Source organism: Protopterus annectens, chromosome 17.part0, assembly GCF_019279795.1.
Source record: "Protopterus annectens isolate FY-2018-M chromosome 17.part0, PAN1.0, whole genome shotgun sequence".
In the NCBI taxonomy this organism is placed as follows: Eukaryota; Metazoa; Chordata; order Ceratodontiformes; family Protopteridae; genus Protopterus; species Protopterus annectens.
In genome coordinates, this window is record NC_056751.1 from 835,143,579 (window position 1) to 835,171,340 (window position 27,762).

Below are 27,762 nucleotides of genomic sequence, written 5' to 3' on the forward strand. Positions count from 1 at the left end.
AAATGACATCCATCACAGCTTTACTGAGAGGAGTTGTTTGTATAACTACATGATCAGCCATGCCGCCAGATTCAATGTCTGGAGTTGATTGTGCAGGTTCTGATTGTTTTGCTGGGACAGTAGTTGAGGTCTTTGAGGCAATGTCCAAGCTGGGTATTGAGACAAGTTCCTTAGGACTGGATACCAGTATTGGCGGGGCCAGTCTGGGGCAATTAGTATCCTCTTTGGTTTCTCTTGTCTGACTTTTAGGAGGACCTTGGGAAGAAGAGGCAGAGGAGGAAAAGCGTAAACTGATAGGTTTTTCCAACTGAAGGATAGGGCATCCACTTTCAATGCTCATCTGTGATAAGTCCTTGTGCAGAATCTTTTTAATTGATAATTTTGAGGAGAGGCAAATAGATTATGTCTGGGCTCCCCGATTTCTCTGTTATCATGCTGAAGACTTGTGGATTTAGTTTGCACTCGTGAGGGTCCATAAGGTTTCTGCTTAAATCGTCTGCCAGAGTATTGGCAGGAATTGAGCTTGAAGATGTACTTGGTAGGTCACAGCTGTGTCCCACAGTGCCATGGCTAATCTGCAAAGGAGGTATGAGGGTGTGCCCGCTTGCTTGTTTCTATATCACATGACCGTGGTGTTGTCCATCTTTATCAGTAGTTGTCCTGGATGAAGTCCTTGAAGGCTGTTAGGGCATTTTGAACAGCTAGCATCTCTTTCTGGTTGATATGCAGATGCATTTGTTTTGGGGTCCATATGCCTGGAATGCATCTTCCTGCCATGTGGGCCTCCCAGGCATAATCTGATGCGTCTGTTAAGGTTTGGCTGGCAGGGGGTAGAGTGAAGGTCCGTCCCATGTTTTGGTGACATGCCTTTGCCCACCATAGAAACCCCTGTTGTAGGCAGGGAATGAGAGGAATCATTGCTTCCAGACTGTCAGAATGTTGACTCCATAAACGTTTTAGGTACCACTGAAGTTTCCTCATATGCAGTCTTGCATATGGAATCAGTAGGGTGCAGAATGCCATGAAGCCCAAAGCCTGCAGAATTTGTCTTGCAGATAACTGGGTTTTTGTTGCCATCAGTTTGAAGTAAGTAGTCAGTTGCTTTTGCTTGTCTGGCGTGAGGTAAGCCATCTGGGCAGTTGTATTCAAGCTTGCACCCAGGAATGTTATCTTTTAAGAGGGTACCAGGTGTGATTTCTTTTCGTTTATTGTGTACCCTAGGCATGTTAGAAGCCTTTTCACAAATGCCAGGTGTTGAAGAAGAATGTCCTTGCTCTCTGCTTGAATGAGACAGTCGTCCAAGTAAGGGTATATTTGTATACTTTTTTGTCTGCAAAATGCAATTACTGGTGCCAGGCACCGTGAAGACCCTGGGCACAGTAGATAAGCTAAAGGGCAGTGCACAGAATTGGTAATGTATTAAGCCAGCCTTGAATCTGAGGTATCTTCTGCACGATTGTCTTATTGGAACATGCAGGTATACCTCTTTTAGGTCTAATGTCACCAGCCAAGCATTCTTGCCCAGCATGGGCAGAAGCTGCTGCAAAGTCAGCATTTTGAATTTTGGAATGTCCAGGCATGTGTTCAAAATTGATAAATCCAGTATTGGCCCTTAAGTAAAAACCTTGTCCTTTTACCTGTTCTGGTACTGGTTGAATGGCCCCCATATCCATGAGCGATGTAACCTGTTTCTGTGCCTCTGCCCATTGATTTTTGGGCAGATCTGGCCAACCATTTGCCATTGGTAGACTGTGGAAATGGAATCTGTATCCCTGTGATACTATGTTTAGTACCCAGTTGTCCTGGGTTATTAACTGCCAATTTTGAGCAAAAAGTGCTAATTTTCCCCCTAAGGGTGCTGCCAAAAGATAAGTGCTTGGTGTAGGCAGAGGGAAGTCATTGGGACTGTTTTCTGTGGGTTTGCGCTTTATCTCCTCCAGATTTGGAGGTAGATGCACCCCATTGCTTTGACCTGCATGAATCTTGCGCCTGGTATCTGGAACCGTTAGGGCGTCTGGATTTGCCCCTTTGAGCTCTGCCTGACACAGGAAAGGACCAATTCTTTGTAGGCCAGTGTCTACTGAATCTTGGTGACTGCACTTGTAAGAAGTATTTAACAGTTTGCATAGACTTTGCTTTGTCTTCCATTTTCTTTAAAACCTCTTCTGCCTTAATACCAAACAGAGTGTCATGCTGTAAAGGTGCATTTAGTAATTTAGCTTTTACATGATCAGGCAAATTTTGTTCCTTTAGCCAGGCATGCCTCCTAATCACAGATTCAGTAACTGCGGCCCTGCAGGAAGCCTCTAAGGAGTCGAAACCACATTGCAAAGTATGCTTTCCAACCTGTTCAGCAGCATGCAATAATTCCTGCAATTCTTTCACATTCAGAAATCAATATCATTTTCTGTTTCAGCAATCCCATAACATGTTGTTGGTACTTAAGCATATGAAATTGACAGTTTAAGGCTCAGATTGCCAAGGTTGCAGATGTATAAACCTTTTTTCCACATCTGTCCAGTGCCCTTGAGTCTCTGTCAGAGGGGGTACGATTTTTTGCTGTTGAGGCCTTAACTCCCTTTGGACCCTGTGAAATAGTTTCAGGATCAGCAGCAGGGTTTCTAAATAAAAATTTATATGAGTCAGGGACCCTGTAATATCTGTCAGGCTTACTGGGAGCCGGAGGTAAGGAGTCAGGGGTCAAGCTGGACTCCGAAAATACTTCATTCACAATGTCTAAAACAGGGGGAATGGCCAAAGGCCTGTGCTGAGGGAGAAAGAAATCCCTGAGCCTCTTTTTTGATTCTGAGAAGTCTTGACTCTCCCAGTGAAAATGCTCCCTCAAAGTATGCAAGGTTTCTCAAAATGAATAATCCTCAGGAGGAGAAGCAGAAGGTAAAGACTCCTCTGCATCAGAATCCTCATAGGGAGGTATAGATAATTCCTGATCAGAAGAAATAGAAACCTGATCTGAAGATTCTTAATCAGTGTCTTGCCTAGGCCTCTTATCTGGAGGAGGATGGGTACCCCTTATCAAGGTAATAAGGTCTTCAGCCATTTTGATCATCTGTTTTTTAGGCATAGAGGCCTGTGCACGTGGCACATGCGTCAGTTTTTTTAGTTTTAGAAGTTGCTTTTGTCTTTGGTTTTGCAGCTGTCTTCGGTTTAATATACAAATGTTGAGGTCTGAATACACCCTCAGAAGCCGGTGCCTGCTCAGCGGCTCCGGACCCACCTGAGGGAGAGACATCCGTCGGTCCAATACCTTGAGTATTTTGCGGCATGTCAGACTCCACGTGGGTGTCGGTAGAGGCCTGCAACTTGAAGGTAGTGGGTATCAGGGGCTGCAAAAGCGCCTCACTGAGTACTGGTGAACCGGCGAAGCTTTGTCGGTTTTGGATCTCGACTGCCTTTCTCTGTCCTTTTCTTTGCATTTTTTATGTACTCCGTTAGTCGGACTGCTATCCGATGAAATTTGTGGGTAGTTAAATCTGTTTCCAAAATACTTTGATGCAAAAATATACCGACGCTTAATAGTGCGTTGATTAAATTTAGCACAAAACCGACAGCCAGGCACATTGTGATCAGGGCCTAGGCAAGGAATACAGTATAAATGGAAATCCTTATGAGGTATTTGCTTCCCACAAGTAATACAATTATTATCGTTTTCTGACATCGGTATTGAGCAAGAAAAAAAGTTTCCCCAACGGGGTACTTGGCTGTAGTAAAGACTTTGGTTCTGAAACTCAAACTCGAATATTTCAGTAGTCGGATGACCGGCACTTGTGAAATGCTTCTGCTTCAGGCACTGTGCGGCAAGAAAGACTAAAGAAAATGGCGTCGGCTGCATGTTCTATACCCCTGACGTCATGGAAGAGGAGACAGCAACTGATGCAGGACCCAAGACTTTGGAATTCAGGCCGACTGAGGGCAACCTGCCAGCAGATTAACCAAATGTAATGACGGCAACAGTGAAACACGAAGAACATCTAGTGGCTTAATTAACAGTGTTAAATATGCCCTTCAGACACAATCCTTAAAATAAACTAAGTTTAGCTACAGTTTTTGTCCCTTATGAGTGACACACTGCAGTGGTGATGCCTCTCCGTAAGTGTGGTCCTACAACCAACCTGGATCATTAGAAACCTTTCAGCCTTACAAGCCTCACTTGCAAAGTCATGAAACATATAAATGATTGCATATAATACAATGGTAGAAACTTAACAGACTTGACCCTCAACTGTTTGGAATTGTGAAGGGTAAAGAAATCATGTTTAGTAAATCTGGTAAACATTTTTAAAAGGGTTACAGAGGGTGCATACTGTGACCATGCATATCTTGATCACGTTAAGGCCTTGAACACCATTCTCCATGCTGAAATTATACAGAAGCCAGATGTTTTAAAAACAGATCTATAGGTGGCAAAACAGATAGCAAATGGACTGAAAGACAGAACTCAAGACAGTGCAAGTTGCAGGTTCCTCAAAGTATGAAAGTGACCAGGGGTGACCCTTGGGGCTTCTCTCCTTTTTGGCATTTACTTCTCAGACTCCAAGCAGAGCGCCAAGATCTCATACTAACAAAAGTCTGTAGACTGTAACGTTAAGTCACCCTCACCCAAACTCTTTAGAATGAACACTCCCTAGTACACTCTTGGTGTACTAAAAATAGGCTCAAACTAAATGCTAAAAGGTGTAGTATCATCATTTTTGGTAGATTAACTCCTCCTCACACCATATGTGTGTGTGTGTGTGTGTGTGTGTGCGTGTGCGTGTAAAAAGAAAATGTATTTTGGGACCTGGGAACTTGGGTTGACAGTTCCCCCTCTCTTTTGAGCATCGAGTAACATTTATCAGGAAATCCTTTTGTTTAGCACAAACAAATGCTAAAGGAATATCAAGGTCTAAAGAGGTAATTACTCCTTTATACCTGGCATTGATCACACCAATTATCAAGTATAACATCCTGTTAGAACGTACCTCACAAAATATCAAGAAAAAAAGACCCCAACGTTTCCTAACAAAAAAGATAAGAGAGGCTGGAAGCTCCATCACTTTATGCAGTGCGTTACAGACTTAAGGGGAGATCTCAGTCTCATCACACCATTAGAAACCCGGCTGTCCTGGTTTTACTGTACTTCTGCACATCCAATACCTCCACCAGTACTTGAACTAGGGACCTAAATCTTCACCAGCAGATAAATAAAATGTTTTGACAAAGGGACAGGTTTACAACACAGCTCCCCCCAACGCTCTAGAATAAAGTTCCCCTACCTGTTAAGCACGGACAGTCATTATCTTCAATTGTAACACTGATGATTTCTATCGGTAGCGACATACTGACACCAGGAATGGGTAAAGCCCTCCCAGAGAGAAGGTGCAGCATGATGGATGGTACTGACACAGTGTGAATGGTCATAAGACTTACTGGCCTTGGAATATCTATGAAAACCAACAAAAAAAGTACTTCAGAAGTACCAAATGAAACTACCCCAAACACACTTCCCATACATACAAATCTGTGCAAACTGTCAAAAGACTTGTTTAGCAGAAAACTTAGGCATTAATATTGCCCATCAAAGTCAATGGGAAAAACTAACCTACAAAACAAACAAATGGTTGCTCGGAACCAGCAAAATGTTTTGCCTTGCAGGATTTGGGAACTCAGTTCATGATCAGTGGCTCCTTCTGGAATCCTACTGCACAAGACATTTCATGTGTCTCCCACTACAACCACCCACCATTCTACACACAATCCCCCATCTACCTTTTCTTAAAGTGGAAGACAACCAATAATAACTCTCTAAAAAAATGTCAATGAGTAAGTAAAAATAAATTTTCATATATTACTAGCTGAGTTTTGTCACCATGTAAAGTCCAGCTAGCCAACATTCACAGATACCTTTTGTACTCTGCAAGTAGAAATCCGCACTCTAGTTACTTTCATGCACTTAGTGAGTTGTACTACCTTGCCAGTCTATTCCCAGTAACTGGGAATTCATTGTTACACTGGAAATATATGGCAATAAAGTGCAAGTAAAAATAATGACTTTCAGAAAGCATGCAAGTTGTAAATGGGAAGACACAGAGTTCCTTTTTTAAGGGGAGGGACACATCCCACATAACTGATGTACTCTACATGTGCTAGACTCATGCAAAATGGCACGCATTCATATCTGTAATACAAACATCAGAAAGTACAGTTTTGTACCTACCATAAATGTAGATGTTCGAGTGTTCACCCTGCTGCAGTCATCACACTTGGGTTATCCTGCCGTCAGGCAGTCCCGCAGTCGGCCCGAATTCCAAAGTCTTGGTCCGGCATCGGTTGCTGTCACTTCTTCCCTGACGTCAGTGCGCCAGGGGTATTTAAGAGGCATCCGACGCCATTTTCTTCAGTTTTTCTTGCCCCAGATGTCAGGTGCCCCCAATAGGTAGGCAACATATATATATGGTTATATAAAAATCAAACAAAAGCCTTAGGCATAAGCAAATACACCACAGAGGTATTATAGGAAGAAGTGGTAGAGATAAGTTCAGCTAGTTCAAAGGGGGTGGAGGGAGGGTAACCTGGACTGCAGCAGGGTGAACACTCGAACATCTACATTTATGGTAGGTACAAAACTGTACTATGTTCATCGTGTTACCCTGCTGCAGTCATCACACTTGGGTTGAATCCCAAAGCTAAGGATGGGAGGTGGAATCAAACAGGGTTAGAAGAAGCTAGTAGGCCCTACAAAACTGCAGTGGCAAAACCAGCTCTAGTCTTAAAGTATAGAGGTAAATTATAGTGTTTGGTGAAGGTGTGCACTGAACTCCAGGTAGCAGCTTCCAGAATGTTCTTGGCTGGCACTTCCGAGAAAGGCTGCTGAAGTAGCTGTAGCCCTGGTGGAGTGGTACCTAATGTTAGCAGGTACTGGTTCCCATGATGTGAGTAGCAGAAACGTATGCAATGTCCTATCCATTTTGAAATGGTCTGTTTTGAGATGGCTTTTCCTTGTGATCCTGTAGCATAGGCTACAAAAAGCTGGTCAGTTTTTCTGAAAGCTTTAGTTTTATTCAAGTAGTAACGTAATTGCTTGTGAATGTCCAAAAAGTGCAGGAGTCTTTCTCCTTTGTTCTGGGGATTTGGGAAGAACGTGGGCAAGTGAATGGTTTGGTTTAGGGCCACACTGGATACCACCTTTGGCATAAAGGAAGGATTAGTTCGTGGAGAGACTCTGTCTTGATGAAAAATTATGAAAGGTTCCACTGCCATTAGTGCCTGTAGCTCTGAGACTCTTCTAGCTGAGGGTATTGCTAGTAGTAGGGCAGTTTTCCATGAAAGAAATTTTAAATCAGCTGAAAAAGCTGGTTCAAAGGGCGGCAGTGTAAGCTTTTCCAGAACAAAGTTGAGATCCCAAGTAGGTGTTGGAGCTCTCCTTGGTGGTCTTAAATTCTTAGCCCCTCTGAGGAACTGTCTAAGGAGTGGATGTGAAAATAAAGGACGATCCGTGCTGTAATGTGCTGAAATTGCTGAGGTGTGGATCTTAATAGATGAAAAGGAAAGTCCTTTGTGTAACATCTCAATCAAATATTGTAGAATCTGAGGGATGTTTGGATCAAGGGGGTTCAGGCCTTTGGTCTGGTTCCAGGCGCAAAATCTTTTCCATTTGTCTGAATAGGTTTTCCAGGTGCTGGGCCTCCTGGCCTCCAGAATGACATCCATAACAGCTTTGGATAAAGGTGTTGGTTGGTTGTTTAGGTAATTTGCCATGCAGCCAGGTTTAAAGTCTTGAGCTGGCTGTGTAAAATCCGATGGTCTCGCTGGGTGAGCAGGTGAGGAATTTGTGGCAAAATCCATGGTGGGCCGTGGGCCATATTCCTTAAAATTGGATACCAATGTTGGCGTGGCCAGTCTGGTGCAACAAGTATCATTTGTGGCCTCTCTAATCTGACTTTCAGCAGTACTTTTGCTAGAAGAGGCAGTGGAGGGAAGGCATAAACTGTCAATGTTTTCCAACTGAATGAGAGGGCGTCCACTTTCCAAGCTAGTGGATGGAAGGTCCTTGTGCAAAATTGTTGAAGTTGGTGGTGTTGGGGGCTTGCAAACAGATCTATGTCTGGACGTCCCCATCTTTGAACAATCATTGCAAATACTTGTGGATCTAGTCTCCATTCGTGTGGACCCCTGATGTTTCTGCTTAGGTTGTCTGCCAATGTGTTTTTCTTTCCTGGCAGGAATTGTGCAGTGTTCCACAAGGTCATTGCTTGCCTGCATAGAGGGTAGGAATGTGTGCCCCCTTGCTTGTTTATGTACCATATAACTGTGGTATTGTCTGTCTTTATTAGTAGTTGTCCTGGGTGTAGAAGGTCCTTGAAAGCTGTTAGGGCATTCTGCACTGCTAGCATTTCTTTTTGATTGATATGCAGGTGCCTCTGATCTGTAGTCCATTTGCCCTGAATGCACTGTCCTGCCAAGTGTGCTCCCCAGGCACAGTCCGATGCATCTGTTGTCATAGTCTGCCTGGCTGTGGGTAAGGTGAAAGGCTGACCCTTGTTGAGGTGACATGCCTGTGCTCACCATAAAAATTCCTGTTGAAGGCAGGGAATGAGTGGTATCATTGTTTCTAAGCTGTGGCTGTGCTGAGTACATACACTTTTCAGGTACCGTTGTAATTTCCTCATATGCAGTTTTGCAAATGGTATTAGAAGAATGCAAGATGCCATGAATCCCAAGGCCTGCAGAATTTTTCTTGCAGGGAGTTGGGTCTTTGTTGCCATTATTTTGAAATACTGAAAAAGCTGTCGTTTGTCTGGCGTGAGGCAAGCCATCTGCGTCGTTGTATTCAAGCTGGCACCCAGGAATATTATGTCTTGTGAGGGTACTAGTTTTGATTTCTTTTCATTTACTGTGTACCCTAGGCAACTTAGAAGGTGTTTGACAAATGCCAGATGCTTTAAAAGAATGTCCTTGCTTTCTGCTTGAATAAGGCAGCCATCCAGGTATGGGTATATTTGAATTCTTCTTTGTCTGCAGTATGCAATTACTGGTGCCAGGCATTTTGAGAAGACCCTGGGCGCAGTAGATAAGCCAAAGGGCAGTGCAGAGAATTGATAATGCGTTGAACCTGCAATGAAGTGGAGGTATCTTCTGCAATTTTGTCTGATAGGGACATGCAGGTATGCCTCCTTGAGGTCCAAAGTGACTAGCCAAGCATTCTTGCCCAGCATGGGAAGAAGCTGCTGTAGTGTTAGCATCTTGAATTTTGGTACTTGCAGATAAGTGTTCAGAATTGAAAGATCCAGAATGGGTCTCCATGCTTTGTCCTTTCTTGGGACTAGGAAGTGTCTTGAGTAAAATCCTTGCCCTTGCTCCTGTGCAGGTACCTGTTGAATGGCTCTCATGTTCATGAGAGCTGTAATTTGTTTTGTGCCTCTGCCCATTGATTTGGTGGCAGGTTTGGCATTCCTTTGATCCTTGGTAAGGTATGAAAGTGGAATCTGTATCCTTGGGAGACAATGTTTAGAACCCATTTGTCTTTTGTGATGATGTGCCAGTTGTCTGCAAAAAATGCTAGTTTTCCTCCCAAGGGAGTTGCCAGGAGAGATTTTCTGAGGCATGGGGCCTTGAACTGTAGACTGATGTACAGTTTTCTTTGGTTTTAAAGGAGTTTTAAGTTTAGCATAAGATTTAATGGTGAGTGTAGTCAGTCTGAAGACACCTTCTGCACCCGAAGGTGTTTCCGTTGCACCGGTGTCTAGTTCTGCTCCGGTGTCGGTAGAAGGCTGTGTCGGCCTAGTGGATTCCGCTTGGGAGTCCGCAGCGGTCTGGGGTTCCAGTTCTGCGGTCGTCAGGGGCTGCGTAGGTGCTTCACTGAAAACCGGAGAACTGGTGACAGGCCCAACTGAGGCCTCGGTGTCTGGCTTATTCCTAGGCTGCCTGTCCTTATCCTTGCATTTTTTATGAGTAGCGGTTGTCGGCTGCTCCGACGGCATGATATAATTAAATTTCCTACCAAAATAATGCAGCGCAAAGTCCAAAACGGCGTTTGATAGTTCGTTTATTAAACCTAGCGCAAAACAGACAACCTGTGACGTCATGGTCTGGGCCTAGGCAAGGAATACAATAGGAATGGAAGTCCTTATGAGGTATTTGCTTCCCACAAGAAATGCAATTGTTAACTTTTTCTGACATCGGACTGAGGCAAGAAAATGTTCCCCAACGGGGTACTTAGCTTTAATGAAGACTTCGGACTGAAATTCAAATCGAAAATCTCAGGTGTTGGCCGACCAGCACTTGCGAACTGCTTCTGCTTCGGGCACTGCGCGGCAAGAAAGACTGAAAAAAAATGCCGTTGGATGCCTCTTAAATACCCCTACCGCACTGACGTCAGGGAAGAAGCGACAGCAACTGACGCCGGACCAAGACTTTGGAATTCGGCCCGACTGCGGGACCGCCTGACGGCAGGATAACCCAAGTTTCATGACTGCAGCAGGGTAACATGATGAACATCATACACAAACAAAGGCAAACATAACTCTGCACTGAAACAAAACAGATACTGACTCTGGATTCCCCCTCCATTCTTCACTCCTTTTCTACATACACTAAATTCTCAGTTAACCAGAAATCAACCAACCGGCAAAAAAAATCAAAGAAAGGGTACAGTATGACCAATTAAATTTTCAAGTGTTGCACCATCAGGCTTTTAATTAACAGTATTTCAATATTAAAATCAAATCAATACAGTGTTTATGATTTAGTATGGTATAGTATAGGTAGTCAGGGCTATTTTTAACAGTAACTCTCAGGCAACAGGAAACTACAGTTATCTTGCATCTACCAATCCCCATGGGTGCCGGTTAACAGAGTTTATTCTGTTTAAACGTGCATGCATCTATTACAAACTCTTTAAACACCCAATTAAGACAGAATATTCCACTTCTGCACCACCTTCTACCAAAACAATTTCTTCTCAATTCCAAATGAAGTGGAGAAATCTTCATCTGCCAGTTATCATGCTCTCTAGTTCATCTGCATATTCACACCCTTTCCCTTAGACATCTGTTATATACCATAACATCCTCAACTCCTCCTTTCTTTACTTCAGAGAACACATTCCAAAGGCAGACATGTCCTCTCATATTTATTCATCCCCACAAACATTCACATTTTATTGCAGCATAGACACAGTGGACAAGTGCTGGTGTGATAAAATTTCTTAAATTACCCATCTTGAGTAAGATTCCACCTCTGAACAAAAATGCACAGCAATCCCCAAGTTTATTTAAAGGCAGAATTACAAAAGAACTAGTCAGAAGTCGAAAGAAACAACATGACAGATACATGGGGCAGACAATATACACACAAAGCGGACTCTTATAAGGCAGCCCAGTCTCAGTATAACTATCTCTAATAGTGGCACCTTCTAGCCATATTAAAAAAATAACCTGCTAACCTGATCATTTACTAGTCATTTAAACATATTATGTGTAACGACTGTGAGAGGAGAGGAAAACAAAGACAAGCAGAACTCAGGCTAGCCCATCAATAAAAGTTAATGTCTAAATTGTTAGCCAATTAAAAGCTGCAACGCTTAAAATACACAACTCATAAAAAGATATACAATTATTTTCCTTTCTGCAAAGTGCCTCAACCAGTTTCATAACTGTCCTGTTTTGCACATTACCTTCTCAGTAGAAGTTAGTGCTCTTGAACTTAAATCTCAAATATCATACAGGCACAGAACCTATGTATAGCAACCACACATCACTGAAGAAATTAAATACACTTGATACTGACTCTTCTAAGCAGCACAGGTATTAGCAAAAAGTGTGTGTGTTTGTGTGTTTTAAACAAATGATTCTTTATAGCATTCTTATAGTATATCATGGTCTATTAATTATTTACAAAAGAAATGAAAAGTTAATTATACGTTATAGTGTAAGAATTTAGTTAAGAACACCCTCCCTTTCTTCCATGCTTATGCAGAGCAGGGGAGAGGCAAAGTGTACTCTGGAGGTTTGAAAAAAGAAAAAAAAAATTTTGAAGTACTAACGAATTACTCTATTAAAAACAAAGCCAAGGTGTAACAGCAACGGTTAATGTTGAGGGTTGAGTTTATCCAGTGTTCATCCATTTGTGCTTTGCTCTCATGGTCAAATTCCAGCACGTGTGTACGTGTGTGTGTGTATATACATATATATATATATATATATATATATATATATATATATATATATACATACATATATATATGTGTATATATATATATATATACACACACACACACACACATTATATATATATATATATATATATATACACACACACACACACACACACACATATATATATATATATATATACACACACACATATATATATATATATATATATATATATATATATATATATACACACACACACACACATATACATATACACACACACACTAAATAATTCCCTACCCCACACATTAAATTACTGCTTAATAACCCGTTTCTACACATTATAAACAGAAATAAGCAATGTCAGCATATTTGTCACAATGGTACGAGTTTAAGAGTATCACTGCAACAGAAATTCATTACATGAATGAGAAACAGCTGAAGGCACACACCAGTCTTATTTCCTAATCTTCAGCAGTCCAACATCCACATGCAAGTAGTCTTGTAGGGTGGACATAACAGGGTGCCTGACTACAAGGTATAAAGCATACCCTACCATACTCTAATTTAGTTTTACTTACTGTTCCCCTAATTATCCATCAGTTACAAACATGTGATGTCATATGCACGTTAATTTTCATTGTAAAATTTCAGTGTTGTACCTTATTAAATACTTTGCAATACTTCAATGCAACTGAAGTTCATAATATTGTCTTTATTTATTAATACTTCTTCAGTGAAAATGGTTAATGGAGAGTCAAGAATTTGCCTGTAAGCAGAGTGTCCTGCTGATATTCCCTAACACCCCACCTCCTTGTAAATTACGTCCATTACGCAGTATTAAACAGTTTTCCTCAGGTGCTTATTAAGATGTAATTGACAGTACTTACTTACTAAAAAGAAAGACTAGTAATTGACAGTATTTATTGATGTGTTAAGTTTTAGAGTGACTGTGTTAGCTGATTAATCGTGATTTTTGGCACTATTTAAATTAACTTTGTAAGTCTGGTTTAGCTCTAATGAAGTTATGGCATATTAAAGAACTAAAGCACTTAGCTATTCCAATATTTTTATTTTCTTTGTGTATAGTTTGATGCTCTCAATCTCCATTTAGCTGAAACGTCTGCAGTGTTTTTACAGGATGGTAGTTGCACCTCAGTTTTATTTCTGAAGTGACACTACCACCACAGGTCTCCATCAAGCTTTTGGAACACAAGTGCTGCAACAAGCATTAAGAAGGCACATTGTATGGAAAGCAAAGAAGTACTTGATATTTCTGCAATGTCCAGGCCAAGGGATGTTTTCAAGGTTCTTGTATTTGACTGTTTTGCTGCCTCACATCTTTTTCTACTGCCTCTGTCTTCACTTTCTATATCCACAAAGTTCCTTAAATGGGTCACTGAAAATATAGATCAGCCCTAGTGCCATCTACTTTTCTCCTTCCTTGAATAAATGTTTTACCGTCACAGTACCTATTTAGCCATTCTTTAGGATCAATGTAGAGAACATTCTCCTTTTTTCCAAGATGTCTATAATCATTTTAATTCTCTCACTTTTGTAAAACATTGCACAACCTTCCTTAAAGTATTCCTTCCATCAGTCACTGTTCTTATTATGTGCATTCTGTTCCACATTTTTGCATTTCTGTTTCATAAAAATCACACCTCTTGCGTTCTTTCTCACTGCTTTACTGAATGTTCTCAAGACATTTTCTTTATTATTACAGAGCCCCACCTCCACCCAGTTGTGTCAGAATCTGTGTGACATCACCGTATTTAGCTTGCAATTTCCATTAATTTTGCAGTTGTGATGTTTATAGCAAGCCGTGTATGTATGTATGGTCTTTGTTGATATTTGGTAGTTCTCACTGCACTTTAGGTTGACATATTTCTACTGAACTGTACTGTAGCTGCTATTTGTGCATGGGAGCCATGATTAACCTGTCTTCTGCTGTGTCACTGGAAGCCAAACCTTCTGTAACAAAATCAAAATCTCCATTGAATTCAAAAACAAATGACTGTTTTGAAGGATCACACTACCTACTTCAATTCTGGCTTTATACAATGTAAAGACTGAAGTCACTAGCTAGTATCATTTCCTCTTAATACCACACAATCAAACAAAACCCCCAAACCACAAATGTGTGATGGTTTACAGACATAATTAAATTAAATGTTACTCAAGTTCCAACTTCCCATCTTACAACTGTTTTTATTCTCTTCTTCTCTGTCTCAAGTAACTTCCAGTTTTGTTTTACAAAAAAGGCTACAACACCAATAAGTGTATCCTGAGATCAACGGGTCTATATTACATGTTCGAAGAGTCAGTTCAGCGTACTGCATTTTACATCGAAAATGCCATTCAGCGAACTGTAGTAAGATCGCGCGGTACTGTGAAGATCGGAAAATCTACCCTTTCCTCACTGTAGTGCAATCTCGGAGTTGGTATATATAATTAGTGTGTGGGGGGGGGGCAGCCTCTCACAAGAGCGAGTTAGACAAATGACATTTTTGATGTAAAAACCATTTGCTGAACTGACTTTTCATGGTTGTAATATAGACCCAATTCAACAATGGTATTGTAATCTTCAATCCAATCCTTTCGCGCCACTACATCTTGGTCATGATTCCTAGCTCTGCTTTTTCTGATTTTAGTGTACATTTCCATCTCCTCTCATACTTTCATGACTTACAATTGTGCACAAATGTCCTTTCTGTGTGGGCAGTATTAAGTCTTCACCACATTCAAGCTCTTAAGTAATAATTCTTTACTACAACATAAACAAAAAAGCAAAAAACTCAGACCACACATACATTTACTGCACAAATGTTTATTCCTTATGTCAGTAGCTCAACTACCACCTAAACAGGTATAAGCAGCACCCAATTACCATTCTACAATTAGCTGTTTTATCCATTACCTGACCAATGAATGAGAACACATCACTGCGTTTCTTAAACACACAAAGTCCATTTCTTCATTTAACCCTTTCTAAACTTATATGTAGTTCTCTCTGATTTTCTACGGTTTCTTTTATTTAACTGGTACATCAGTCCATTTTAAAACTTCTGTTTTTTCCCCATGTTCTGTACAGATTTTTTTTTTTCTTAGCCCTGCCTACTAAGTGCATTAATACACTCTAGTATCCCAGCCTGAACCAAGTCTCTGCAGATTTTGGCTTTTCTTAAATGAAAACACCTTTTAAAGACGCAACAACTCCAATGAAATCAATGCACAGACCTGTAAAACTTTTTGACATATGACATTATATAGCTGTTTTTTTCTTTCAATCCCAGGTGCTTTACATCATTTAATCTTCAAGAACCATCCTCCTCCTCTTTTACTTTTTTTTTTAAGGAGCTTGTTAGATGTGGCAAGTACCACCATATTTCTCGTTATTTTAAATATGCCAGGTAAGGTACATCTACCAATAATTTCGCCCTTCCTAAAATTAATTCTACAGTAAGGTTAAAGTACTCTAAATGATGTGTCAACTTTTAAAGGTAATGACCAGATCTTCTTAACTGCCACACTGACCACTTAGTTATGAAAAAAGTGTGGAATAACCATGCTAATCAAGTCTGAAAATAGGACTGAGGGATATAGTCCAAAATGATGAAATTCTAATATTAAAACTGCGATCAGAAAAGAAAAATAACCTGACACCCATCATGAGGGGTCTTTACAACCTTCCACTTAGGAGCCTTTGCTCCATGCATCTTGCAAACCTAAGGGTACAAAAATATCCCCAAACATTCAACATTTCAATCTCAGAATTCTAAGACCCTTTTGACAGAAAGGATCCTAAATACACACAGCTGTGTAGAGAGCGACTGTGTGTGTGAATGGGACCCAACACAAGGTGATACAAACATGGACCATTTTCTTTTGAAGACTTCAAACAAGAGGCATACCAGTACAGATTCTTAAATAATATTACCTTCAATCTCCATCCACAATATGGTGAATCTGTCTCTTTCAAGAAAAACCTTGTTGTTTTTGTTCCAGCATTTAGTAAGTGATCTCCTGGCAGCCCCTGGGTTTGGGAAATATAACGGATCTGGAAAGAAAAAGAGTAAATATATTTCTGGAGTCTACTGAAAAACAAGTTACTCAATCTGTTCAACATAACGCCAAGTACACACACTTTACATTCTCATACAATACTCGATATTTCAGAGTTCTTCACATTTATTAGTCTTCTGACATCACCGCTACAAGTTTAAAACAACTGTTTAAAGAATAGGTTTTCATTCTTTATCAAAAACCATTGTGAAAAAACAAACAGTACCTGCACTCCCAGGATTCCCAACAGTTCTGTTGGGCCTGGGACTGTTGCCTGATTTTCTGTAAACTCAAATATGGACTAGTTCTACAAGCAGTACAATTCTGAAGATAGAATGAAATTTGGCAATTTCTAACAGTAATAATTAGCATCAAACTGAACACATGCATACAGATATGGCTGAAGCCCCTGCATGGCATTATTTAAGTCATGATAAAATGTAAGGGGAGAAACAATACTCAACACTTCAACTACAGTTCTGGAAGGACTACTGTAATCAGAAAAAAAAATAATCAAACTCTGATATTTTACACAGTAACAATACTACATCACTTAAAAGTTTTCAAATACTGAAATTATTTTTTCAGCCAAAGCTGCTGCATCCCACAATGCATTCTGTCCCGGTAACGTACTACGTTTCCCTTTCTTCTGATATCCTTCACCCAATGACTACAAACAGCAGTGTATTAATTTCTTGCCGGAGTGGCAATAACTCAGTACTAACTGATTTTCTTCTTTCGATATTTTCTCCATTTCTCCTGTTGACCATCAATCCTTTTCCTCGCAGGAGTTCAATGAACCAATGAACTTATTCATTAACTATAGCAAGAGCCCTAAGGCTCATTCATTTCCGGGTTCTCAGACTAGGGAGGGCATCAATACAGAGGTGTGTGTGTGTGGGGGGGGGTACAGAAAGTACAGTTGTTTACACTTACCATAAATGTAGATGTTCGAGTGTATTCACTATTGCAGTCATCACATTTGGGTTATCTGCTTGCAGTAGCCCTCAGCCGGCCTGATTATCAAAGTCTTGGGTCCTGCGTCGGTTGCTGTCTCACCTTCCATGACGTCAGGGGTATAAAGCATGCAGCAGATGCCATTACTTCAGTTTTTCTTGCCCCAGATGTCAGGTGCCCCCCTACTGAGAAGCAATTAAATATATAATATATATAAATATATATATATATATATATATATATATATATATATATATATATACACACACACACACACACACACACACACACACACACACACACACACACACACACACACACACACACACACACACACACACACACACACACACAAGCTTATGCCTACAACAAAAAAGCAAATACACCAAAAAGCTTTAAGCATAGTAAAGGAGAGTAGAGGTACAGACAAAAGAAGTCAGGGGGCTGGAGGGAGGGTAACCAGGACTGCAACAGTGAATACACTCGAACATCTACATTTATGGTAAGTGTACACAACTGTACTATGTTCTTCGTGTTTCACTGTTGCAGTCATCACATTTGGGTAGATTCCCAAAGCTAAGAATGGAAGGAGGAATTTAGATAGCATTAGGACCAGCTATAAGGCCCTGCAGGACTGCAGTGGCAAAGCCAGCTCTGGATTTAGAGAAAAATGGTAATGCTTGGTGAAAGTACTGTGCATAACTCCAGGTAGCAGCTTCTAGGATGTCCCTAGTAGGGACACCTCTGAGAAAGCCTGTAGAGGTAGATGCAGCCCTGGCTGAATGGGGTCTAATCCCCTGTGGGATAGGTCTTCCATGGTGCTTACAGCAGAAATGAATGCAATGGCCTATCCATTTAGAAATGGTTTGCTTTGAAATAGCCTTCTCCTCTGCCCCTGCATCAAAGACCACCAGCAGTTCTTCAGATTTCCTTTGAGGTTTAGTCCTGTCCAAGTAAAATCTAAGTTGTCTGTGCACATCTAAGGAGTGCAGTATCCATTCCCCTTTGTTCTGTGGATTAGAAAAGAAGGTTGGCAAATGAATGGACTGATTAAGAGCCACACTGGATACCACCTTGGACATGAAGGAGGGATTGGTCCTGAGAGACACCATGTCCGCATGAAAGACGATGAAAGGCTACACTGCCATAAGGGCCTGTAATTCAGATACCCTTCTTGCTGAAGTGATTGCTAGAAGGAAGGCTGTTTTTTTTCCAAGAAAGGAATTTTAACTCTGCACTTACAGCTGGCTCAAAAGGAGGAAGAGTGAGTTTTTCCAATACAAAGTTAAGGTCCCAGGCTGGAGTTGGGGCTCTCCAGGGTGGTCTTAAGTTTTTGGCCCCTCTGAGGAACGGCTTGAGCAATGGATGAGCGAAGAGGGGTGGTTCTTTGTTGTAATGAGCTGAAATGGCTGAGGCGTGAATTTTGATGGAGGAAAAAGAAAGGCCCTTGTGAAGCATCTCAGTTAAGTATTGAAGAATCTGAGGTAAACTGGGCGCTGCTGTGCCCATCCCTTGAGTTTGGTTCCAGGCACAGAATCTCTCCCATTTTTCAGCATAAGATTTTCTAGTACTAGGCCTCCTTGCCTCCAAAATGACATCCAACACTTGTTTACTGAGGGATGGTAAAGTACAGTTGTGTATACCTACCATAAATGAAGATGTTTGAGTGTCTTCACTGTTGCAGTCATAACTGTAGGGTACTCCTGCCGGCAGGCAGCCCGAGGTCGGCCAGAATATCAAAGTCTGGGTCCGGCGTCGGCTGTTTCAGTTAGAACCCTGACGTCAGAGCACATGGGTATAAAGCTGAAAGCCGACACCATCTTCTCCAGCCTTTCTTGCCCCTGATGTCAGAAGCCCCCATAAAACCAAAAGGTGTCCCAAGGGAAACACAAATACACCAGAAAGGTAGTGGAAAAGGAAACACAGTAAGCAAAAAGAAACAAGAGGGGTCTGGAGGAGGAACACCGACTGCAACAGTGAAGACACTCGAACATCTACATTTATGGTAGGTATACACAACTGTACTATGTTCTTCGTGTTTCAATGTTACAGTCATAACTGTAGGGTAGAATCCCAAAGCTGATAATACGGGAGGAGGTTATGAAGTAGAAGGAGCAGCTAGAAGACCCTGCAAGACAGCAGAGGCAAAGCCTGCCCTAGACTTAGAGTACAAAGGGAGGTTATAGTGCTTGGAAAAAGTATGCACAGAGCTGCAAGTGGCAGCCTCCAGAATGTCCTTGGTAGGAACTCCTCTGAGAAAGGCTGCTGAAGTGGCAGCTGCTCTAGTAGAATTGAGTCCTGACAGTACCTGGAATCTGTTTTCCATAAAGAGAGTAACAATATCTTATTCCATGAGCAATCCATTTGGAAATAGTTTGCTTAGAAATGGCTTTACCAAGAGAACTGGAAGCAAAAGAAATAAGCAATTGATCTGATTTTCTGAAACTTTTAGTTTTGTCCAGGTAAAAACGTAGTTGCCTGTGTACGTCCAATGAATGCAAAATCCTTTCCCCCCTATTTTGGGGTTTTGGGAAAAAGGTAGGAAGGTGAATAGTCTGATTTAGAGCCCCTCTAGAAACTACCTTAGGCATAAAAGTAGGATTGGTCCTCAAGGAAACTCTGTCCTGATGGAAGATGAGGTATGGTTCCACGCCATGAGGGCTTGTAACTCAGACACCCTTCTGGCAGAAGTCAAGGCCAACAAGATAGCTGTCTTCCAGGATAAGAACTTAATGTCCGCAGAGGCAGCAGGCTCAAAAGGAGGCAAAGTCAGCTTTTCTAAGACATAGTTGAGATCCCAAGGAGGGACAGGAGGAGTTCTAGGAGGTTTTAAATTCTTAGCTCCTCTCAGAAATTGTCTGACCAACTGGTGGGAAAAAATGGGAGGATCACAATTGAAATGTGCCGAAATAGCAGAAGCATGAATTTTAATGGAAGAAAATGAAAGACCTTTAATCAAAAGGTCTGAGAGATAAAGTAAAATAGATGAGATATCAGGTATTAAAGGTTCAGAGCCACGATCCTGCATCCAAATACAAAATCTTTTCCATTTAGAAGCATAAGATTTCCTTGTACTAGGACGCCTAGCTTCCAAAAGAACATCCAAAACTTGTTTAGGAAGAGAAGAAGGAATCAATTGCCTTTGATGAGCCAAGCTGCCAGACAGAGAGTCTTGATTTGAGAGTGAAATACCCGACCCTGATGCTGGGACAGTAGAGAATGGGTCAGAGGAAGACTCCAAGGAGGAACCAAGGAAAGGTGCAGTAGAGTAGGGTACCAAAACTGACAAGGCCAATTTGGAGCTATCAAAATGATCAGTCTGGGTCTGTCTAGCTTTATCTTTAGCAATACCCGAGGCAGAACAGGAAGAGGAGGGAAGGCATATCCCGAAAGATTCCTCCAGCTGAAGGACAGGGCATCCACTTTCCAAGCTGTCTTGTGGAAGGACCTGGTACAAAAGAGAGGTAACTGATGGTTGAGATGGGATGCAAACAGATCTATCTGAGGACAGCCCCAAACTGCAATTATCTTGCTGAATACGTTGGGGTCTAACATCCATTCGTGAGGATCCAAAATGTTTCTGCTTAAGCTGTCTGCTAAGAGATTTTGTTTTCCTGGAATGAACTGTGCCTGAAGATCCAGATTCAAATTTAGGGCTGTATCCCATAAGGTCATGGCAAGTCTGCAAAGGGGGTAAGAGTGAGAGCCCCCTTGCTTGTTTATGTACCACATGACTGTGGTATTTTCTGTTCGAATTAGCAGAGGTCCTGGCTTCAAAAGAGTCTGAAAGGCTAGAAGAGCATTTTGGACTGCTAACATTTCTTTCAAGTTGATGTGCCATAGAAGGTGATTGTTTGTCCAAGAACCCTGTTGGCATTTGTCTAGAAAATGAGCTCCCCATGCATAATCTGAGGCGTTCGTGGTTATGATCTGAGTAGGTTGAGGTAGACGAAAGGGCTTGCCTTCGTTCAAAACACACGCCCTGGACCACCAAAGGAATTCCTTCTGGAGGCAAGGAATCAGTGGAATCATTGTATCCAGACTGTGGCAATGTTGAGACCATACACTCTTTAGGTACCATTGAGGTTTCCTCATGTGAAGCCTCGCATTTGGAATCAACATGATGCAAGAGGCCATGAAACCCACAGCCTGCAGGAATTTCCTTGCAGTGAGCTGAGTCAATGCTGCCAAGGTCTTGAAGACTGAAGCCAGCTGTAACTGTTTTTCTGGAGTGAGGAAGGCCTTCTGTAAACTTGTGTCCAAAAGAGCTCCCAAGAAGGTCATTCGTTGAGAAGGAATCAAATGTGACTTTTCTGTGTTCACTGAGAATCCCAGTAGTAGGAAAAGACGTTGAACAAAATGCAGGTGTTGAAGTGGAAGGTCTTCGTTGTCTGCCTGAATTAGACAGTCGTCCAGATAGGGGTAAATCTGAATCCCCTGAAGTCTGCAGTAAGCTACTACTGGAGCCAGGCATTTGGTAAAAACTCTGGGCGCAGTAGATAAGCCAAATGGCAGTACAGAGAATTGGAAGTGTCTCGAGCATGCCTTGAATCTGAGGTACTTTCTGCATTGTTGCCTTATGGGGACGTGTAAGTAAGCCTCTTTTAAGTCCAATGTTACCATCCAAGCATCTTGTGAGAGCATTGGAAGAAGTTGTTGAAGTGTAAGCATCTTGAATTTTGGAATTTCCAAAAAGGTGTTTAATATTGACAGGTCCAGAATAGGTCTCCAGGAGTTTTGTTTTCTTGGGACCAGGAAAAGTCTTGAGTAAAAACCTTTCCCCACCTCTAGAGGTGGAACAGGTTCTATGGCTCTTAAGGCTAATAAAGCATCCACTTGATTTAAGGCCTCTGTCCACTGATGTTTTGGCAGATCTGGCCAGCCGGAAGGCCTTGGCAGAGTGTGAAAGTGGAATCTGTAACCTTTCAAAATCACGTCTAACACCCATTTGTCCTGGGTAATGTGAGTCCAATTTTGGTAAAAAAGAGAAAGTTTTCCTCCGAGAGGGGCATCCAGGGAAGGAGGACCTGAAGCCCAACAGAGGGAGTCATTGAGTCTGCTTTCTTTGGGTTTGAGATCTATCTTCTCCCCTTCTAGGTGAAGAAGCAGTCCACTGTCTAGATCTGTAAGAGGCCTGAGCCTGCACCCGACCTCTGGAGCGTCTATATCTTCCCTTTGAGGCCTGTCAGAGGTGGGAAAAGACCAATTTTGGAGGGCCAATTTCTGGAAAATCTAGGAGGCTGTACTTGCAAGAAATCTTTTACAGTCTGCATAGACTTGGCTTTTCTTCCATCTTTTAATAACCTCCTCAGCCTTAGACCCAAATAAGACATCATGCTGAACAGGGGCATCTAGCAATTTTGCCTTAACTTGTTCAGGTAAATTCTGCTCACGAAGCCAAGCATGTCTCCTGATGACAGTACCAGAGGCAGCCGCCCTGCAAGAAGCCTCTAAGGCATCAAAACCACAATGTAAACTATGTTTTCTAACTTGTTCAGTAGCATGCAACACATCCTGTAATTCCTTGTCCTCAGCACATGCAGGAAAGGTAGAAATCCTTTGTTTTAAAACAAATAAAAGAAACTGTTGATACTTAAACATGTAAAACTGGCAATTTAAAGCTCTAATAGAAAGGGTAGCAGAAGTATAAATCTTTTTGCCCCACCTGTCCAAGGCACGAGAATCCTTTTCAGAGGGGATAGGATTCTTAGAGGAGGCGGCCTTAGCAGCCTTGGAACCCTGCGAAATAGTTTCAGGATCAGCAGAAGGGTTCTTGAATAAGAATTGATGGGAATCAGGGACCCTGTAAAATCTATCAGGCTTAGAAGGAGCAGGCGGCATGGAATCAGGATTCAAGTTAGCTTCAGAGAAGGCATCATCCACAATGTCAAGTACAGGAGGAATAGCTAAAGGCCTGTGTTGAGGGAGAAGAAGAAAGTACAGTTTTGTACCTACCATAAATGTAGAAGTCCGATAGGCATGCATCTGCAGTCCTTACAAATGGGTTGTCCTGTCGTCAGGCAGCCCTTCGGTCGGCCGGATTCCAAAGTCTGGGTCTGGCCTCGGCTGGTGTCGCACTTCACCCGACGTCATAGCTGCAGTTCTTCGGGTATAAAGGCATCAGCCGACGCCATTTTCCTCAGTGTTTCTTGCCCCAGATGCCAGGTGCCCTCTAGGAAGGCTAAATTTGGATAAATGCAAAAGGTTCCAAATAGTAGAGAGCAAACAAAAATAAGCATGTATGTACATATATACAAACAAATACACCATAATAGATTCCCCCAGCTAGCTACAAGAAGGGCAAATACCCTAGGAGTACCACAGAGGGGAAAGAGGGTGGGTAATCCTGACTGCAGATGCATGCCTATCGGACATCTACATTTATGGTAGGTACAAAACTGTACTATGTCCTTCAAGGATGCATCTGCAGTCCTTACAAATGGGTAGAATACCATAGCCAAACTGGGGGAGGAGAAGAAATAAGATTATGGTGTAGTTAAGATCCCTTGCAAAACAGCAGTGGCAAAACCTGCTCGGGATCTGGAGTATAAAGGTAAATTATAATGCTTGGCAAATGTATGCACGGAGCTCCAAGTAGCAGCCTCTAAAATGTCTTTGGTAGCCACTCCTCGTAAAAAGCTGTGGTAGTGGCTGTAGCCCTTGTAGAGTGAGGCCTGATGTTTTCTGGAGTTTTCTTCCCATGGTAGGAGTAACAAAATCTAATGCAATTTCCTATCCACTTAGAGATTGTCTGTTTTGAAATTGCTTTTCCTTCCATTCCTGTTGCATATGCTACCAGTAGCTGGTCAGTTTTTCTGTTGCTCTTGGTCCTGTCCAGGTAGTAACGTAATTGCTTATGTACATCCAAGGTATGCAACAGTCTTTCTCCCCTGTTCTGTGGGTTGGGGAAGAATGTAGGTAGGTGGATAGCTTGATTTAAAGATACCCTGGAGACCACCTTTGGCATAAAAGTAGGATTAGTTCTCATGGACACTCTATCTTGATGGAAGATCAGGAAGGGCTGTACTGCCATTAATGCCTGTAGCTCAGATACCCTTCTTGCTGAAGTGATTGCAAGCAGGAAAGCAGTTTTCCATGATAAGTATTGTAAATCTGCTGTTGCTGCTGGTTCGAAAGGAGGTAGTGTCAATTTTTCTAGCACAAAGTTCAAGTCCCATGCTGGCAATGGTGGCTTCCTAGGTGGTTTTACATTTTAATTCCTCTCAGAAACTGCCTGAGCAGAGGATGTGAGAAGACTGGAGGATCCAAGTTGTATTCTGCTGAAATGGCTGATGCATGAATCTTAATGGAAGAATAGGACAGGCCGTTGTGGAAGAGCTCTGCCAAGTATTCCAGGATGTTAGCTATGTTTACCAGTGACACATTCTCTCCTTTTGCTGTACTCCAAATGAGATATCTTTTCCATTTTGCTGAATAATTTTTTTCTTGTTGAGGGTCTGCGAGCCTCCAAGATAATGTCTTTAACCCTTTGAGATAAATCTGGGTTATTTGGTCTTATGCAATGTTCCAGGCAGCCAGCTGCAGTGTTTTCAGGTTTGGATGCAGGGTTTTGAAGTTGTTCTGTGTTAACAGAAGGGAACTAGGGGCAGAGGCCATATTTGTTCCCGAGACATACTCCTCAGTAATGGGTACCAATGTTGCCTTGGCCAGTCTGGAGCTATCAGGATGATCCTTGGACGGTCTTCTTTGATCTTCAATAGCACGTTGTGCATCAAAGGAAGAGGTGGGAATGCATATGCTGTCAGGTTTTTCCAACTGAAAGATAGGGAGTCCACTTTCCAAGCAAGTGGGTGGTACGTCCTTGTGCAGAATTTTTTCAGTTGGTGATTGTGTGGGGATATAAATAAGTCTATTTCTGGTAGTCCCCATTTCCTTGTAATGGTTTTGAAGATGTCCGGATGCAGCATCCATTCGTGGGCATCCGTGGCAGTTCTGCTTAGGATGTCTGCTAGTATATTTTCTTTTCCTGGCACAAAAATTGTTTGTAACTGAATGCTGAAGCTCAGTGCCACATTCCAGAGGTCCATTGCCATCCGGCATAGAGGGTATGAATGTGTGCCTCCCTGTTTGTTGATGTACCACATAACTGTGGTGTTGTCCGTCCTTATCAGCAGTTGACCCTGTCGAAGAAATGGTCTGAATGCCTGAATTGCCAGTTTTACTGCCAGCATTTCCTTTTGATTTATGTGTAGGTGCAGCTGGTCTTGAGTCCATAAGGCTTGTATGCACTTGTCCAGAATGTGTGCCCCCCAACCGAGGTCTGAAGCGTCTGTTGTGATGGTCTGGCTTGGTTGAGTGCTGTGGAAGGGCAGTCCCTTGTTTGTTTGACAGGCCTGAGCCCACCATTGGAATTCTTGCTTCAGGCATGGAATTATTGGAATTTGGGTTTCTAGGCTGTGCTTGTGCTGAGACCATAAATTCCTTAGGTACCACTGTAACTTTCTCATATGTAGTCTGGCATGTGGAATCAATATTATGCAGGATGCAATGTAACCGAGAGCTTGCAGGACTTTTCTTGCTGTTAGCTGGTTCTGCTTTGTTAATGCCATGAAGTAGAAAGGGAGTTGCTCCTGTTTTTCTACTGTCAGGAATGCCATTTGTTTTGATGTGTCCAGATCTGCACCCAAGAAGGTTATCCTTTGGGATGGTATCAGCCTTGACTTTTTTATATTGACTGTGTATCCCAGGACTTGTAGTAGATGAATGACCCTTTGCAAATCTTTTGTTAATTTGTTTTTGTTGTCCGCTTGTAACAGGCAGTCGTCCAGGTAAGGGTAAATTTGAATTCCCTGAAGCCTGCAATGAGCAATTACTGATGCCAGGCATTTCTTGAATACTCTGGGCGCAGTAGATAAGCCAAAGGGCAATGCTGAGAATTGATAATGCTCTGATCTTGCAAGAAATCTGAGGTATCTTCTGCAATTTGGTCGTATGGGGACGTGCAGGTATGCCTCCTTGAGATCTAGAGTTACCAGCCAAGACTCCTTGCCCAGCATGGGAAGAAGCTGCTGTAGGGTCAGCATTTTGAATTTTGGAACAATGAGGTATGTGTTTAAAGCGGACAGGTCGAGAATAGGCCTCCATTGGTTTTCTTTTCTTGGGTTTCATTGGTTGGTTTCAACCATATGAGTGTATAAAATGTGTTTTCTAAAATGAATGGTTGTCTGATGAAGTCTTACAGTTTTATGTGGACGAAAACGCATACTGATTTTTCAAAAGCGTTTACGTTTTATTCGTGTACTATATTGCATTGGTGAATAAAATCTTTGTGTTCGACTGTTGAAGGACTGTTTCCGTGGTTTTGGATTATTGGCTTCTTTTCTTGGTACCAGGAAAAGTCTGGAGTAAAATCCTTGCCCTTGTTCCATAGATGGTACCCTTTCTACAGCTCTCATCCTTAGTAAGTGAGTTATTTGTTCTAGAGCTTCTGTCTTCTGATTTGGAGGTAGGTTTGGCATTCCTCTCTTCCTTGGTAGAGTATGGAAGTGAAACCTGTAACCTTGGTCTATTGTCTGTAAAATCCATTTGTCTCCTGTGATGTAATGCCAGTTTACTGAAAATAAGGCTAGCTTCCCGCCTAAGGGTGCCTCTAGTTGTTCCCTGGTAGGCGGTGCCAGAGCCAAGTCACTGTGATTGTCCTGTGGAAGTGGTGGTGGTGGCTGGATCTGTGGCTGTACCTCGCTGGTTGTTAGCCTGCCACTGACGCCCCTGTAGGCACCTCTGGATTGACCCCTGCCTCTTGAGCGTCTATTCCTGCCTCTCGGAGCTCTGGAGGTGTCTGGAAAGGACCAATTCTTGGAAGGCCAGTTCCTGCTAAACCTTGGAGGTTGGACCTGCAAGAAATCCTTGACTGTCTGGACAGATTTTGCTTTCTCTTCCACCTTCTTCAGCACCTGCTGTGCAGGGGAGCCAAACAAATTGAGCTTATCCATGGGAGCATCTAGGAGCTTTGATTTAACATGGTCTGGTAAGGACTTTTAACCATGCATGTCTTCTGATCACTGTGCCAGTCATGGCTGATCTAAAGGAAGCCTCCAGTGCATCATAGCTGCATTTTAAGGAATGATTACTGACCTGCTGAATGTTATGCCACCATTTCCTGTACAGCTTTTTTGTCTAATGGTTCATCCGAGGACAGTTTTTTAGTTAACTGGTCTAACATAAATTCCTGATACTGAATCATGTAGAATTGACAGTTCAAGGCCCTAGCTGAAAGAGTAGCAGAAGTGTAAACTTTTTTTACCCCATCTCTCCAAGGCCCTAGATTCCCTTTCAGAGGGGAGGGGGTCTTTGGTAGAGGTAGCTGCTACAGCCTTGGGTCCCTGGGAGATAGTTTCGGGATCTGCAAAAGGGGCCTTATACAAATGATAATGTGTGTCTGGAACCCTGTAGTACCTATCGGGCTTAGCAGGGGCCGGAGGAAGAGAATCAGGAGCAGTACAAGCATCATTAAAAGCATCATCCACAACAGTAAGTACTGGAGGAATGGCTAAAGGCCTATGCTGTGGCAAATGCAAAAAGGTTCTAAGCCTTTTCCTAGAGTCTGAAAAATCCTGGCCCTGCCATT

At 42.1% G+C, this 27,762-nt stretch overlaps 1 protein-coding gene across 1 annotated transcript in view; it reads right to left on the bottom strand.

Moving 5' to 3' along the window:
- The window catches only part of HIPK3 (homeodomain interacting protein kinase 3), a 969,278-nt gene extending 953,077 nt beyond the window's left edge, over positions 1-16,201 (bottom strand). Inside the window, exon 1 of the mRNA XM_044059447.1 lies at positions 16,093-16,201. The gene's annotated coding sequence lies outside the window, so the exon portion shown is untranslated. The remainder of the gene's footprint in view (positions 1-16,092) is intronic.
- Between the last annotated feature and the right edge of the window lie 11,561 nt (positions 16,202-27,762).